Source organism: Manis pentadactyla, chromosome 15 (assembly GCF_030020395.1).
Source record: "Manis pentadactyla isolate mManPen7 chromosome 15, mManPen7.hap1, whole genome shotgun sequence".
NCBI classification, from domain to species: domain Eukaryota; kingdom Metazoa; phylum Chordata; class Mammalia; order Pholidota; family Manidae; genus Manis; species Manis pentadactyla.
Genome location: NC_080033.1, coordinates 63,817,649 through 63,833,188, shown reverse-complemented (window position 1 = coordinate 63,833,188; position 15,540 = coordinate 63,817,649). Strand labels below are relative to the sequence as shown.

The 15,540-nt window shown below is 42.0% G+C and overlaps 1 protein-coding gene across 1 annotated transcript in view; it reads right to left on the bottom strand.

Annotated features, from left to right (window-relative positions):
- The window catches only part of WWOX (WW domain containing oxidoreductase), a 312,554-nt gene that overhangs the window by 260,887 nt on the left and 36,127 nt on the right, over nucleotides 1–15,540 (bottom strand). The window lies entirely within an intron of this gene.

Below are 15,540 nucleotides of genomic sequence, written 5' to 3'. Positions count from 1 at the left end.
CCTTCCCTTCCTCCCTTCTTCTCATCCTTTCTTCCTTTCCGTCCTCTTTTTCTCTCTCCCCACCACCTGCTCATCTGTCCTTCTTTCCTCCCTTCCTTCCTAACATGAATTAGTTAACAGCACTGTCAGATCAGGGAGATTACATATCCAAAGGTACATGTCCAGCTTCTCAGAAAAAGTACAGTTGGACCACACTGAGCCCCCAGCCCCACCTGCCACTATAGGCTACAGATGAGGCTGTGCCCTCCCGCTGGCCACGGTCACCACCCAGGCGGCCAACACGACCCGCCAGGCCTCCGCAGGCATTTGGTGCTCACGTGCACATTACACGGGGAAGATGCCTGCTAGAGACAATGGCTCCGTCCCAACCACAAAGCTGGCTCAATCGGAATGCTTACAGCCCAACTGCGGAATGTCACAGAATGTGTCCCACTCACCTGCCTGAGATTTTGGTTAAGCCAAGCCAAATCCCACTCTGCCAAGCATGAGAAGACGAGCTTTGAACACAGAGACTCATGGTTAAGATTCGGGCAGGGATCTGCAGGAGTTTGGATATACAGTACAAGTTCCTATACCACCTTCTCTGTGTTTCCTAATGTCCCTGATGGGTAGCAGACACTCTGGACTGGGAAGTACATTGGGACTAAAGGACATAAAAATGAACTCATCAAGTAAAAAATGGCAAGGTGCACTGCAAAATGGGATCAGGAATTGACAAGGGACCCCATGTGAATGAAGATTTGAGAATGCATCCCTATGCTGAAAGATAAAGCTGAAACTGTGGGACTCTGCAGGCAGTAGGGAGCCTGTGAAAGCATTTGGACAGATAGGAGCCCTTTGAATTATTATTAATATTATTTTATCCACTTAGGATACCTCTGGTGGTGATGCAAAAGATGCACTGGCTGAAGACACTGAAGCCTTGTGACCAGTTGGGCGGGGACGAGGTTCCCTCTTACACTAAACAGCTGAGGGAAAAATCAGTAAACCATTTGGGAAGCACAAACCTACATAGTCTGCTGAATGCCTGGACGAAGCTGGACGAAGAATCTGAGGCCTGCAAGGATGCCACGTGGGTCACGAGAGGGGCAGACCACTGGTTCACCCAGATAGGGAATACAAAGGAACGAACAGATTTGTGCAGAGAGGTGCGGGGCAACGGAGCAGGTGGCTAGTTCTACTGAGACTCGCTCGGAGGATGGATAGGTGGGGAGAGAGTCACAGATTCCTCAGTCACAACGAATGTCAGGGTGGGAACGCAGTGCCCACAAATACTGGTGAAGCTCCCACCCAAGTGGGAGCTAAGAACATGGCCAGTTCTTTTCCTAATGGTAGGGAGGCTTGAATTTTTTAATTTTCTCCATATTGTGGATTTACTTGGGCAGTGTCCCCATTTACTGTAAATTATAGTTTTAATTATCATTTTTATTAAGATGCCCAAAGGAGTTAAGGCTTCCAAGACCCATAATTTCTAATGGGTTGTTATTATTAATTTATAATTGTGAAACACTGGAGACAAATGTTACTTGTAACTGTGCACTATTAAAAGGCCACAGAGATGGCAACATCCCCCCTCCCCCGCCCACCAATACCCACTAAAAGCAATCTTTGGGAACCAATCAACAAGTTGCAGAATCTTCTAGCACAAGTCAGCTCCTTTCCGGGATACCTACCATCACATACAGAGCAAGAAGATAAGCCTGATGTCTTCTGTCTTGAGTTAGATTTTGGAACAATCCAAATGTTGGGGCAATTTTTGTGTTAATCAAAACCACTGCTTTAAGTTTCTCCTATATCTTTCTAAAGGATCAGATTTTACAAACTGAGCTGATTAATATAAATGATGTGACATTGACCATGACACTGGGATCTAACTCTCCTAGGGCATTTCAGATGAAGTTCAAGGATACACATTCACCTCAACTGTAAGGTCAATGGCACAAGGGCAGTGACCAGATAATCCATATTGCTGTGTCGGTAGCTAATCACCTGAATGATCACATTTACCTTCCACACCATTTCAATTACGTAGCTCTGAGTTCCAGAGAGCAGAAATTGCACTCACCAGACACTAACTGCAGCTGCCAACTCTTAATAAGTTATAGAACTACACAGGTCTCTCCAGAGGAAAACAAGTCATAACCAGCCCTGCTTTTAAACATACACGTTACATACACTGGGAACAAGTACCATACAGAGGTTCCTAAATGCCCCTTATAACATTAATAGGCCTCAAATATAAATATTTACTAAAGAAAGGTACCAACTGGAAAGATAAGAATTACAGAAGCTGGAGACAGTTGTTCATGTGGAGCATCTTTTTGCAATATCACGAGGCTGTATTAACGTGCTCTGAGCAGTATAATGCTGAGGCCACCATGTTTTGTAAAATGGTTTAGTAAATTCCAAGTGACTGCCTGGGATCTCCCAAGAGGCAGGACTGACCCCAGGCTGCATTCTTGTGCTGCCACTGAGCTGGTGCAGTAAGTTCTCATCTGACCTGCCAGTGACAGTCCTGATTCCAGTGTGTTAGGAATCACAGTGAGGAAAGTGCCCCAAGATTACAGTTAACACGGTCCTAGGCAGGCCTGATGCAGACAGATTCTGCAAAGACAACTAAATTGAGCAGTGTCTGTGCCGGTAACAGTGTGGGCAGACCAGGCAAACACATATATCATATATATTAATGAGAGGGAAGAAAATGTGGAATACTGAACAGCTCAGCATCTTTGGGGGCAACTGGGCTATCTCCATCAAGCTATACATGGACATTCTACCAGGTTATCCCACATCCAGAAATCTACCCTACAAATAGGCTTGCCCACATGAGCAAAAATAGGGAGGAGTTTTCAACAAGCGCTGTTTATAACAGCCAAATAACTGGAACCAACCTAAAGATCTATCCACAGGTTAAATAAACTACATGGCATGCATGGAACAAGGTACCATGCTGCAGTTACAGAGCAAAAGGTGAAATGAGATGCAGAGACAAGGAAACATCTCCATCTTATGAGAAAAAAAAAAAAAGTACAGAATAACATGCATGTGTGAGCTCCCTGGTGAAATACAAAGGTAGGCGAAGTGTGTGCTTAAATATGCATTAATATTGATTACTTTGGCAAGAGAGCTATTGGTCAGGGATAAGGAAGACTTACATTTTGCATTTGATAACATCTATGCTGTTTCAATTTTTAACCCGTGCATGTATGCCTGTTAGAGTAACAATTAAAAAAAATGAATGATATCTAATTGATAATTTATAGGCCTTCATAAATTTTAATACAGAGAAATCAAGACAAGTGAGAAAGGAAAGGAATATTCCTACTGCAAGCAATATATTTTCTGAGCATCGTGATTTTTAGAGAAGACAGTAGAAGGAAGGGAAGGAGGCCATGGGAGTATTATTACATCCTGGGCATTATGCCAGGTGCCTTAGCAAATACATCATCTAATTCTAAGGTGCTCCTCACAGACACCCTAGGAGATGTCACTGTCATTATCTCATATATCAGAAAACCAACAATCCCAGTGGTTAAGGGACTCACAAGATTAGAGGGGAAAAAAGGCCCAAGTAGTGTGGCCTGGGCTCACAGCAGGTGAACTCAAAGGCACAAGCTAGAGATCAGGGACTTGGGTCCCCATTCACCAGCCCACCTGTCTGCTAACTGCACCTCTTCCCCATGACTTAGAGAATTCTATTAAGACTCTTCGTGAATATTATGAGATGTGCTTACATTTTTGGCATTTGTATGATTTAAACTAAACTTACTGAGCAGTTATGCTTCTGAAAGTGAGAAAATGGCCCAGAAGCCATGGACTTCAATCCCGACAGCCTATCATTCCTATTTCTTTTCCATGTCATTATGTCAAGGCAAAGGATCTATATTCTTCAGCTATTTTATTAAATAAACGTACTTACTTAATGGAATCTGTCCCCAAACTGTGACATATTATCAAATTATCTTCTCTCTTATTTAATATTTCATCACAGGGCTCAGAATTAACACCATCCTTCGCTTTCACAAGCATCTCCTGGCATATGACCTATGGGAGGGGATAACTAATCCACAGAAATAAGGTTTCTCTCCACATTCTCCAAAGCCAATAACTTACAAGTACGGACTTGATTAACCTGCCACTATACTTTCAACCAATAAGCCATTTTACAAGGGAGTCTTAACACCATAGCCGTTACAAGTTATGCTCAAATATTGTCTTTAATTTCTAAAAGGCCTCAGTACCAAACTCAGAAGACTATCTTTATTAAGGTCAAAGATTAAGACATTCCCCCCTTAAGAAGAAAGTAATATCACCTTGGATTTTTAAGAGAGTGTACATGGCACTTTTATAAACTTGGCCCACATCCTTAGGAAGAAAATAGGACAAAAGAGAAGGAACAAAAAAGTTTTCCCAATAAAAATTGTTTTAAATCCAGCTTACTTGGACATACAGACCATCATGTATTTTAAGGGATCTCAAGAAGACACTTCTTTCACTTGTTGGCGTTAATACAGGAAAGAATACAGTATTTCTATCATTTCAAACCCAGCACGTGCTGTTTGTCTCAAGTTTATGCTCTTCTGTGGACAAGCCTTCTTTTTGTACCTAACAAATCACTCACACACACACACACACACCCAGCAGCACCTCTTACAACTGTCTGTGTTAAGGCACTCACAGCAATCTATTAAAAGAACCAATGTGTTTCTTGTATTTAGAAGTGGAAAGATTTACTCTCAAGTTCAGCCTTTTTCACTCTGATGGATGAATTTATAGCCACTTCAACGGGAGAAGAGAAGCTAACTCTGAATGCACAAGCACATGGTGTTGCATTACTGAGCAGTTCACTGTTTTCACAGCTGGGCCAAGATTTCCTTTCATGACTGAGGCCTCCCGTTACTCTGTCGTCTGCTGAAGACAGGGCTCTTTATGATTTGGAGCAAACGGGGCCCACAAAGGTCCTGAACCCACACTTGTCCAAAGAGAGACCCCTTTCTTCCACTTTTTTAATGAGCAATGAGGCCATGATTAGCCTATCTACCAACGCATTCTCCACTCCTGTCAATTAGAAGTGATTAGGAAGGAATTGTTTAAAAAAAAAAAAAACTTCGCCATTCCATTGCAAGCTTCCAGAAATAAAGGCCCGCTCCATCCTGCATCTTCAGTGTGAGCACTGCAGCCACCTTTCTAATTCAAGCGCTTTTCTCTTTAGATCGACCTTGGCTTTCCCCCTTTAAAAAGCGGTGTATTACTTTGCCTCTTGAAAAGATTAAATTCTTTACGTTCCATGAGTCATGCAAAGGTGCTCGAAACACCACGCTGGGAAAATTCGGCACTTTTCTGAGGCTCACTTATAAAGTGTCCAAATTGACTCTTCATTCTCTGTCACAACTTTTTAAGATGCAACTTCTCGGAAGTTTGCCTGGAATTCAGTCATCGAAGCAAGACAAACAAACTTTCTGTGTTCTGGGTCCACCGTGAACTGTGCTAAAATCAGTGACTTCCACAACTCCTTCTCATTAGGAAACAACCACTAACTGGACATTTACGGTGACTGGTCAGAAAACGGGAACTACTATAATGAAAGACTTGCTCAAAATCCACAATAAGGAGACAAAACAGACAGCGGTTTAAAGCAAACTGGGTTTAATGCAAAAACAACTACTTAAAGGATAATCCTTACCTAGTCACCAACAAGGAAAGGCATCCCTGATAATCTATATAACCCAGACCACTGTCTTAAGTGATCTTTACTATAAATGCTTTTTTTAATACATAAAAGCTAACACTTGCTTGGCTTTATTTGTTGTTGCTTTCCCTTGTTAAACCACAAATGCTGACACTTGAAAATATTTAAGAAAAGAAAAAGAGAGTTTTTGCTTCTGGTGTGTTCATCTTTGCCCATGACAGTCCTGGCTGGAAGGTCCCAGCATCCCTGACTTTTGGAGGAGGAAGTACACAAAACTCACTTCCCTTCACAAGCCAGGCCACTCAGAGTCAAGCACAGAGAATCATTCCGGTTTGACATGCACCTTCTTGATATAACACACTCAGTGATTACACTGCCTGGGCCCACAGGGACAAGCAATTTGTAAAAGAAATACTCCGTCACTTTTGAAGCTATCTGAGAAGATCTGCTTAAATAAAATCAGACTCACTCAGAAGGGGGCGAGGGTAAGGAGTTTCTGTTTTTGGTTTGATAACATTTTGTTCTGGAATACCATGATGGGGGGCTTGATGAAACATACTGATTTTTAAATCTATACCTCTCAGGAAACGTGTAACCTAACCGTCAGCTGTGATCAGGCACCTGCTTGGCATGAGTGTCAAGGTTGTGCGCAGCCTCTTCCAGCTTACGCTCAGCTTGCCTGGCTCCCAGAGACGGAGCAGGCTGTAGATTTGTGTTTGGCCCCCCTCACGCAGCTGCTGCCTCTGGGCCAAGGAGGCCCGCTAGGAGTCCCCACAAAGGTAATGCGCACAATTAGGAACCAGGCTTACATTCAACTGAAAAAGGGAGGAAGTGTGCTCTGAGCTGCGGAAGGCATGCAAGCCCCTAACAGAGGATTCCAGCCTGCACAGAGCTTCCGCTCAAACTGTGTGCCTGGAGGGGTCTCAGCTCCCAGCAGTGGGAGCCTGTGCAATTGGGGAGCAGCCACAAAAGGTTCCGATGGAGATTTCCCTTCCTAGATTACCTAGCTCGGGGAAGTATGTGCAACTAGATTTTTTTATCTGGCTCAAACATTCAGCCTGCCCCTCAAGCATATGTTTTAGAGGCTCTGTTAAGGCAAGGTGTACTGGATTTCTCCAGAGCTTTGAGACAGATAGAGAAAAGGAAATAAACATGGAATCAAAGAATGTCTTGGAAGAAAAACAGATGAGGAATCTTATTAGTTGTCATGCACTGAAGCATGTCCTGTTAAAATTCCTAAATTGAGACATAACCCCTGATGTGACAGTATTGGAGATGGAGCCTCTATGGAGGTGACTGGAGTTAAATGAGATCATAAGGACACGGGCCCTAAACCAACAGGACTTGTGTCGTCATAAGAAGAGACACAGCAGGGATGTGTGCACAGAGCAAAGACCGCGTGAGGACACAAGAGCCATGTGCCAGAAAAGAGAGAGGCCTCAGGAGAGGTCAAACATGCTGACACCTTGACCTTGGCCTTCCAGCCTCTGGAATGGTGAGAAATACATTTTTGGTGTTTAAGCTGCCTGGTCTGTGATATTTTGTTTCAGCAGCCAGAGTGGCTGCTCATATACCAGTGCTTCTGACATCAGCTCAGTCTAAATGAGAAAAGGCAACGTCTCCTAGACGTTTCAGCCTCAACCACGACGAAGTAAGGTCAGCGGGTTTAAGGCATCCTTTTGATGAATGGGGCAAATAACAGGTACAGCACAGGACGCTTCTGCTGGAAAGCTAACTCCTTGAAGTTTGTCTTGAGAGACCTGAAAAACACATCTACAAATGAAAGCGAGATCTAGTTTCTCGCTACTTAAAAAGTGGTACCTGGAGGGCGGAGCCAACATGGCGGCGTGAGTAGGACAGTGGGAATCCCCTCCCAAAAACATATATACTTTTGAAAATACAACAAACACAACTAGCCCTAAAAGAGAGACCAGAAGACGCAGGACAGTGGCCAGACTGCAGCTACACCAGCGAGAACCCAGCGACTGGTGAAAGGGGTGAGATACAAGCCCCGGCCCGGCGGGACCCGAGCGCCCCTCCCCCCAGCTCCCGGCGGGAGAAGAGCAGGCAGAGCGGGAGGGAGACGGAGCCCAGGACTGCCGAACACCCAGCCCCAGCCATCCGGGCCAGAGCGCAGACACAGTACGTGCCCAGGGGGCCCTGGATACTGGGGGAACAGGGAGTAAGACCTCTGAGCGGGTGCTGAAGCTGATGCCCCTGTGACAAAGAAAAGCGGGGGCTTTTTGAAAGTCTTAAAGGGACAGGGACTTAACAGCTTGACGGAAACAACCCAGGTCACAGTACAGCAGCTGGAAATTACAGGGAAAACCGGGTGCACTAACCCCCTGGGCAACAGCTCTGAGACCCCTCACGGAGGCAAACACTCAAGCAGCCCCCCCATCCATTACCCCACCGGGCGCTGCGAAAGCAGAGAAGCAGCCTGAGACAAATTCCGCCCACAGAAAGGGAAATTTCTCCCTTCCGGCCAGGCAAGACACAAAGACCCACTCTACACGCAATTACCCAACACAAGCCACTAGGGGTCGCAGTTGTCCCAGTAAAGAAAGGCCAGTAGCAAGTGAAAATTTTGGCCCTCCCAGCTGACAGTCAATAGCACCTGTCAACATGAAAAGGCAAAAAAATATGATCCAGACAAGACTAACCCAGACAGCTTCGGCATCTGCTACATCTTCCCCTGAGAAGGAATCCGGGGAGATAGATTTAGCCAGTCTTCCTGAAAAAGAATTCAAAACAAAAGTCATAACCATGCTGATGGACTTGCAGAGAAATATGCAAGAACTAAGGAAGGAGAATTCAGAAATAAAACAAGCTCTGGAAGGACTTCAAAACAGAATGGACGAGATGCAAGAGACCATTAATGGACTAGAAAACAGAGAACAGGAACGCAGAGAAGCTGATGCAGAGAGAGATAAAAGGATCTCCAGGAATGAAAGAATTTTAAGAGAGCTGAGTGATCGAACAAAAAGGAACAATATAAGAATCATAGGTATTCCAGAAGAAGTAGAGAGAGAAGAGGGGATAGAAAATGTCTTTGAAGAAATAATTGCTGAAAATTTCCCCAAACTAGGGGAAGAAATGGCCTCTCAGACCACAGAGGTACACAGAACTCCCATGACAAGGGATCCAAGGAGGGCAACACCAAGACACATAATAATTAAAATGGCAAAGATCAAAGACAAGGACAAAGTATTACAGGCAGCCAGAGAGAAAAAAAAAGGTTACCTACAAAGGAAAACCCATCAGGCTATCATCAGACTTCTCAACAGAAACCCTACAGGCCAGAAGAGAATGGCATGATATACTTAATGCAATGAAACAGAAGGGCCTCGAACCAAGACTACTGGATCCAGCACGAATATCATTTAAATATGAAGGAGGGATTAAACAATTCCCAGACAAGCAAAAGTTGAGGGAATTTGCCTCCCACAAACCACCTCTACAGGGCATCCTACAGGGACTGCTCTAGATGGGAGCACTCCTAAAAAGAGCACACAACAAAACACCCAACATATGAAGAAGGGAGGAGGAGGAATAAGAAGGGAGAGAAATAAAGAATCATCAGACTGTGTTTATAATAGCTCAACAAGCGAGTTAAGTTAGACAGTAAGATAGTAAAGAAGCTAACCCTAAACCTTTGGTAACCACAAACTTAAAGCCTGCAATGGCAATAAATTCATACCTTTCAATAATCACCCTAAATGTAAATGGACTGAATGCACCAATCAAAAGACACAGAGTAATAGAATGGATAAAAAAGCAAGATCCATCCATATGCTGCTTACAAGAGACTCACCTCAAACCCAAAGACGCGCACAGACTTAAAGTCAAGGGATGGAAAAAGATATTTCAAGCAAACAACAGAGAGAAGAAAGCAGGTGTTGCAATTCTGGTATCAGACAAAACAGACTTCAAAATAAAGAAAGTAACAAAAGACAAAGAAGGATATTACATAATGATAAAGGGCTCAGTCCATCAAGAGGATATAACCATTATAAATATATATGCACCCAATACAGGAGCACCAACATACCTGAAACAAATATTAATAGAACTAAAGGAGGAAATAGAATGCAATGCATTCATTCTAGGAGACTTCAACACACCACTCACTCCAAAGGACAGATCCACCAGACAGAAAATAAGTAAGGACACAGAGGCACTGAACAACACATTAGAACAGATGGACCTAATAGACATCTACAGAACTCTACATCCAAAAGCAACAGGATACACATTCTTCTCAAGTGCACATGGAACATTCTCCAGAATAGACCACATACTAGGACACAAAAAGAGCCTCAGTAAATTCAAAAAGATTGAAACCCTACCAACCAACTTTTCAGACCACAAAGGCATTAAACTAGAAATAAACTGTTCAAAGAAAGCAAAAAGGCTCACAAACACATGGAGGCTAAACAACACGCTCCTAAATAATCAATGGATCAATGACCAAATCAAAATGGAGATCCAGCAATATATGGAAACAAATGACAACAACAACACTAAGCCCCAACTTCTGTGGGACACAGCAAAAGCAGTCTTAAGAGGAAAGTATATAGCAATCCAAGCATATTTTAAAAAGGAAGAGCAATCCCAAATGAACGGTCTAATGTCACAACTATCGAAATTGGAAAAAGAAGAACAAGTGAGGCCTAAGGTCAGCAGAAGGAGGGACATAATAAAGATCAGAGAAGAAATAAATAAAATTGAGAAGAATAAAACAATAGCAAAAATCAATGAAACCAAGAGCTGGTTCTTTGAGAAAATAAACAAAATAGATAAGCCTCTAGCCAGACTTATTAAGAGGAAAAGAGAGTCAACACAAATCAACAGTATCAGAAATGAGAAAGGAAAAATCACGACGGACCCCGCAGAAATACAAAGAATTATTAGAGACTACTATGAAAACCTATATGCTAACAAGCTGGGAAACCTAGGAGAAATGGACAACTTCCTAGAAAAATACAACCTTCCAAGACTGACCCAAAAAGAAACAGAAAATCTAAACAGACCAATTACCAGCAACAAAATTGAAGCAGTAATCAAAAAACTACCAAAGAACAAAACCCCCGGGCCAGATGGATTTACCTCGGAATTTTATCAGACATACAGAGAAGACATAATACCCATTCTCCTTAAAGTTTTCCAAGAAATAGAAGAGGAGGGGATACTCCCAAACTCATTCTATGAAGCTAACATCACCCTAATACCAAAACCAGGCAAAGACACCACCAAAAAAGAAAACTACAGACCAATATCCCTGATGAACGCAGACGCAAAAATACTCAACAAAATTTTAGCAAACCGAATTCAAAAATACATCAAAACCATCGTACACCATGACCAAGTGGGATTCATCCCAGGGACGCAAGGATGGCACAACATTCGAAAGTCCATCAATATCATCCACCACATCAACAAAAAGAAAGACAAAAACCACATGATCATCTCCATAGATGCTGAAAAAGCATTTGACAAAGTTCAACATCCATTCATGATAAAAACTCTCAGCAAAATGGGAATAGAGGGCAAGTACCTCAACATAATAAAGGCCATCTATGAAAAACCCACAGCCAACATTATATTGAATAGCGAGAAGCTGAAAGCATTTCCGCTGAGATCGGGAACTAGACAGGGATGCCCACTCTCCCCACTGTTATTTAACATAGTACTGGAGGTCCTAGCCACGGCAACCAGACAAAACAAAAAAATACAAGGAATCCAGATTGGCAAAGAAGAAGTCAAACTGTCACTATTTGCAGATGACATGATACTGTACATAACAAACCCTAAAGACTCCACCCCAGAACTACTAGAACTGATATCAGAATACAGCAAAGTTGCAGGATACAAAATCAACACACAGAAATCTGTGGCTTTCCTATATACCAACAATGAACCAACAGAAAGAGAAATCAGGAAAACAACTCCATTCACAATTGCATAAAAAAAATAAAATACCTAGGAATAAACCTAACCAAAGAAGTGAAAGACTTATATTCTGAAAACTACAAGTCACTCTTAAGAGAAATTAAAGGGGACACTAACAGATGGAAACGCATCCCATGCTCATGGCTAGGAAGAATTAATATCGTCAAAATGGCCATCCTGCCCAAAGCAATATACAGATTTGATGCAATCCCTATGAAACTACCAGCAACATTCTTCAATGAACTGGAACAAATAATTCAAAAATTCATATGGAACCACCAAAGACCCCAAATAGCCAAAGCAATCCTGAGAAAGAAGAATAAAGTAGGGGGGATCTCACTCCCCAACTTCAAGCTCTATTATAAAGCCATAGTAATCAAGACAATTTGGTACTGGCACAAGAGCAGAGCCACAGACCAATGGAACAGACTAGAGAATCCAGACATTAACCCAGACATATATGGTCAATTAATATTTGATAAAGGAGCCATGGACATACAATGGCGAAATGACAGTCTCTTCAACAGGTGGTGCTGGCAAAACTGGACAGCTACATGTAGGAGAATGAAACTGGACCATTGTCTAACCCCATATACAAAAGTAAACTCAAAATGGATCAAAGACCTGAATGTAAGTCACGAAACCATTAAACTCTTGGAAGAAAACATAGGCACGAACCTCTTAGACATAAACATGAGTGACCTCTTCTTGAACATATCTCCCCGGGCAAGGAAAACAACAGCAAAAATGAACAAGTGGGACTATATTAAGCTGAAAAGCTTCTGTACAGCAAAAGACAACATCAATAGAACAAAAAGGAACCCTACAGTATGGGAGAATATATTTGAAAATGACACATCCGATAAAGGCTTGACGTCCAGAATATATAAAGAGCTCACACGCCTCAACAAACAAAAAACAAATAACCCAATTAAAAAATGGGCAAAGGAACTGAGCAGACGGTTCTCCAAAATAGAAATACAGATGGCCAACAGACACATGAAAAGATGCTCCACATCGCTAATTATCAGAGAAATGCAAATTAAAACTACAATGAGGTATCACCTCACACCAGTAAGGATGGCTGCCATCCAAAAGACAGACAACAACAAATGTTGGCGAGGCTGTGGAGAAAGGGGAACCCTCCTACACTGCTGGTGGGAATGTAAACTTGTTCAACCATTGTGGAAAGCAGTATGGAGGTACATCAAAATGCTCAAAACAGACATACCATTTGACCCAGGAATTGCACTCCTAGGAATTTACCCTAAGAATGCAGCAATCAAGTATGAGAAAGACCAGTGTACCCCTCTGTTTATCGCAGCACTATTTACAATAGCCAAGAATTGGAAGCAACCTAAATGTCCATCGATAGATGAATGGATAAAGAAGATGTGGTACATATACACAATGGAATACTACTCAGCCATAAGAAAAGGGCAAATCCAACCATTTGCAGCAACATGGATGGAGCTGGAGGGTATTATGCTCAGTGAAATAAGCCAAGCAGAGAAATAGAAATACCAAATGATTTCACTCATCTGTGGAATATAAGAACAAAGGAAAAACTGAAGTAACAAAACAGCAACAGAATCACAGAACTCAAGAATGGACTAACAGGTACCAAAGGGAAAGGGACTGGGGAGGATGGGTGGGTAGGGAGGGATAAGGGGGGGCAGAAAAAGAGGGGTATTAAGATTAGCATCCATAGCGGGGTGGGAGAAAGGGGAGGGCTGTACAACACAGAGAAGACAAGTAGTGATTCTACAACAGTTTGCTATGCTGATGGACAGTGACTGTAAAGGAGTATATAGGGGGGACCTGGTATAGGGGAGAGCCTAGTAAACAAAGTATTCGTCATGTAAGTGTAGATTAATGATTAAAAAAAAAAAAGCAGTTCCTATGTGGTGACCTCTAATGAGTTCTACACAATGATATAAAGGGCACATAAAAGTGTAGGCAAAGGGTCTGTTTGTGTTTATACAGAGGATCAAAGCCTAATTTGGCTACCCCGTAAATGAACTAAGATACGATATGAAAAAGAACTTCCAACATCAGCACTCTCAGGAAGACTCATGACAGAAGATGATCAGCAAAAAAAAAAAAAACTCCAACAAAGATCCACGCACTGTCACAGGTGTAGATGCACTCATCCCACCAGTTCCTGGACTTGCCATGGGAATGATGAAGGAGATATCTAAGCTGGCCTGTGCATACAGTAAAACAAAAATTGGACTGGATCTATACTGTTGGAACTCAACCAAGAATTAGGAGAAGTGCAAATTGTAGCACTCCAAAATCTTACAACCACAGACTATTTATCGTTAAAAGAACATATGGGATATGAACAGTCCCCAGGAATGGGTTGTTCTAGTTTATCTGAATTCTCTCAGACTGTTTAAGTTCAGTCGGACAATATCCACCATATCATAGATAAGTTTTCACAAATGCCTAAGGTGCCTAACTGGTTTTCTTGGTTTCACTGGAGATGGCTGGTAATTACAGGTATGCTTTGGTTAGGTAACTATATTCCTATTATGTTAATGTGTGTGCACAATTTAATTAGTAGTTTAAAACCTATCCATGCTGAAGTTACTCTACAAGAAGATATGTCAAAGAAATAATCAATCTTCCCAGGTTTTCTTCTGCCTGCTACTTCTATAGCTTTTCTTCTTCCTACCTAATCACAACCTTTAAATAGAACTCGTGCCACATGTCGAATTTACCGAGTATCATAATTCTTCCAAGTGGTAAAGATACCTCAAGACAAATGCTGGGCATAGATGCCACAGGGCATAAATATGCAAAGACGTAAAAAGCTAACCTTTTCAAACAATAAGGCTTCTCTCTCACTTACCAACTTCACATTTCCCTGTATGGCCCCGGAAGATGACTGGTTAGCCAGAGACGGGTAAGATTCCTCAAGGGAGGAACAACCTAAGACAGGCACAGTCACAGGGGGGTCATCAGGTGAGAAATTGGGGATCAACAGAGGTGAGGCTTAGAACCTCACCCCCCCCGTTCTGAGAGAAATCTTCTGCATACATGGATGTTTATTGCCCTCATCTAGCTCGGATTAACACATAGTCTACAGGCACACACCTGATCATCTACATTTGCTCTCTTACAACACTAAACTCTGTTTTCTACCTTTATCTCATATCTACCTACTTCAGCATTTTATTAAAAATAATAATAATAGAGAAATGTGGTATCCACATATAAATCAAGTTTAAAAATCAAATGAATATTCATATTTGAACTGACTGTGTATAGCTCATAATGCATGAACAAAACCGAAAGTTTCTGTGATGACTGCCCTTGCACTGTTCACCATGTAACTTATTCACTATGTAAGAATTTGTGCTCCATGTAAGAATTTGTTCGTTATGCGTCAGAAGATTGGAGACTGACGAAAATTAGGCTTGGGGTGGATTAATGATTGTGCATTGAGTATTGACCCCCCTATACAGAAATTTGTGGTAAACAACTATTTGATCAATAAATATGAGAGATGCCCTCACAAAATATATATATACATATATATATATATAAACACACTTCCAATTGTAAAATAAATAAGTAACCAGGATGTAATGTATAGCATAAGGAATATAGTCAAAATATTGTAACAACCTGGTATGGTGATACCTGGTACCTAGAATTATCATGTATATAAATGTTGAATCACTGTGTTGTACACCTGAAACTAATGTAATGCAATACTGTTGTCAACTACCCTTCAATAAAAAAAAAAAAAAAAAAAAAGTGGTACCTGGACGAAGCAGCGTCACGTGGGAACTGAGAACTACACCTTCTCGGGACCACCCCACACCTGTGGGATCAGACGCTTGGTGCTGGACCCAGCAGTCTGCATTCTAATAAGCCCTTCAGGAAAC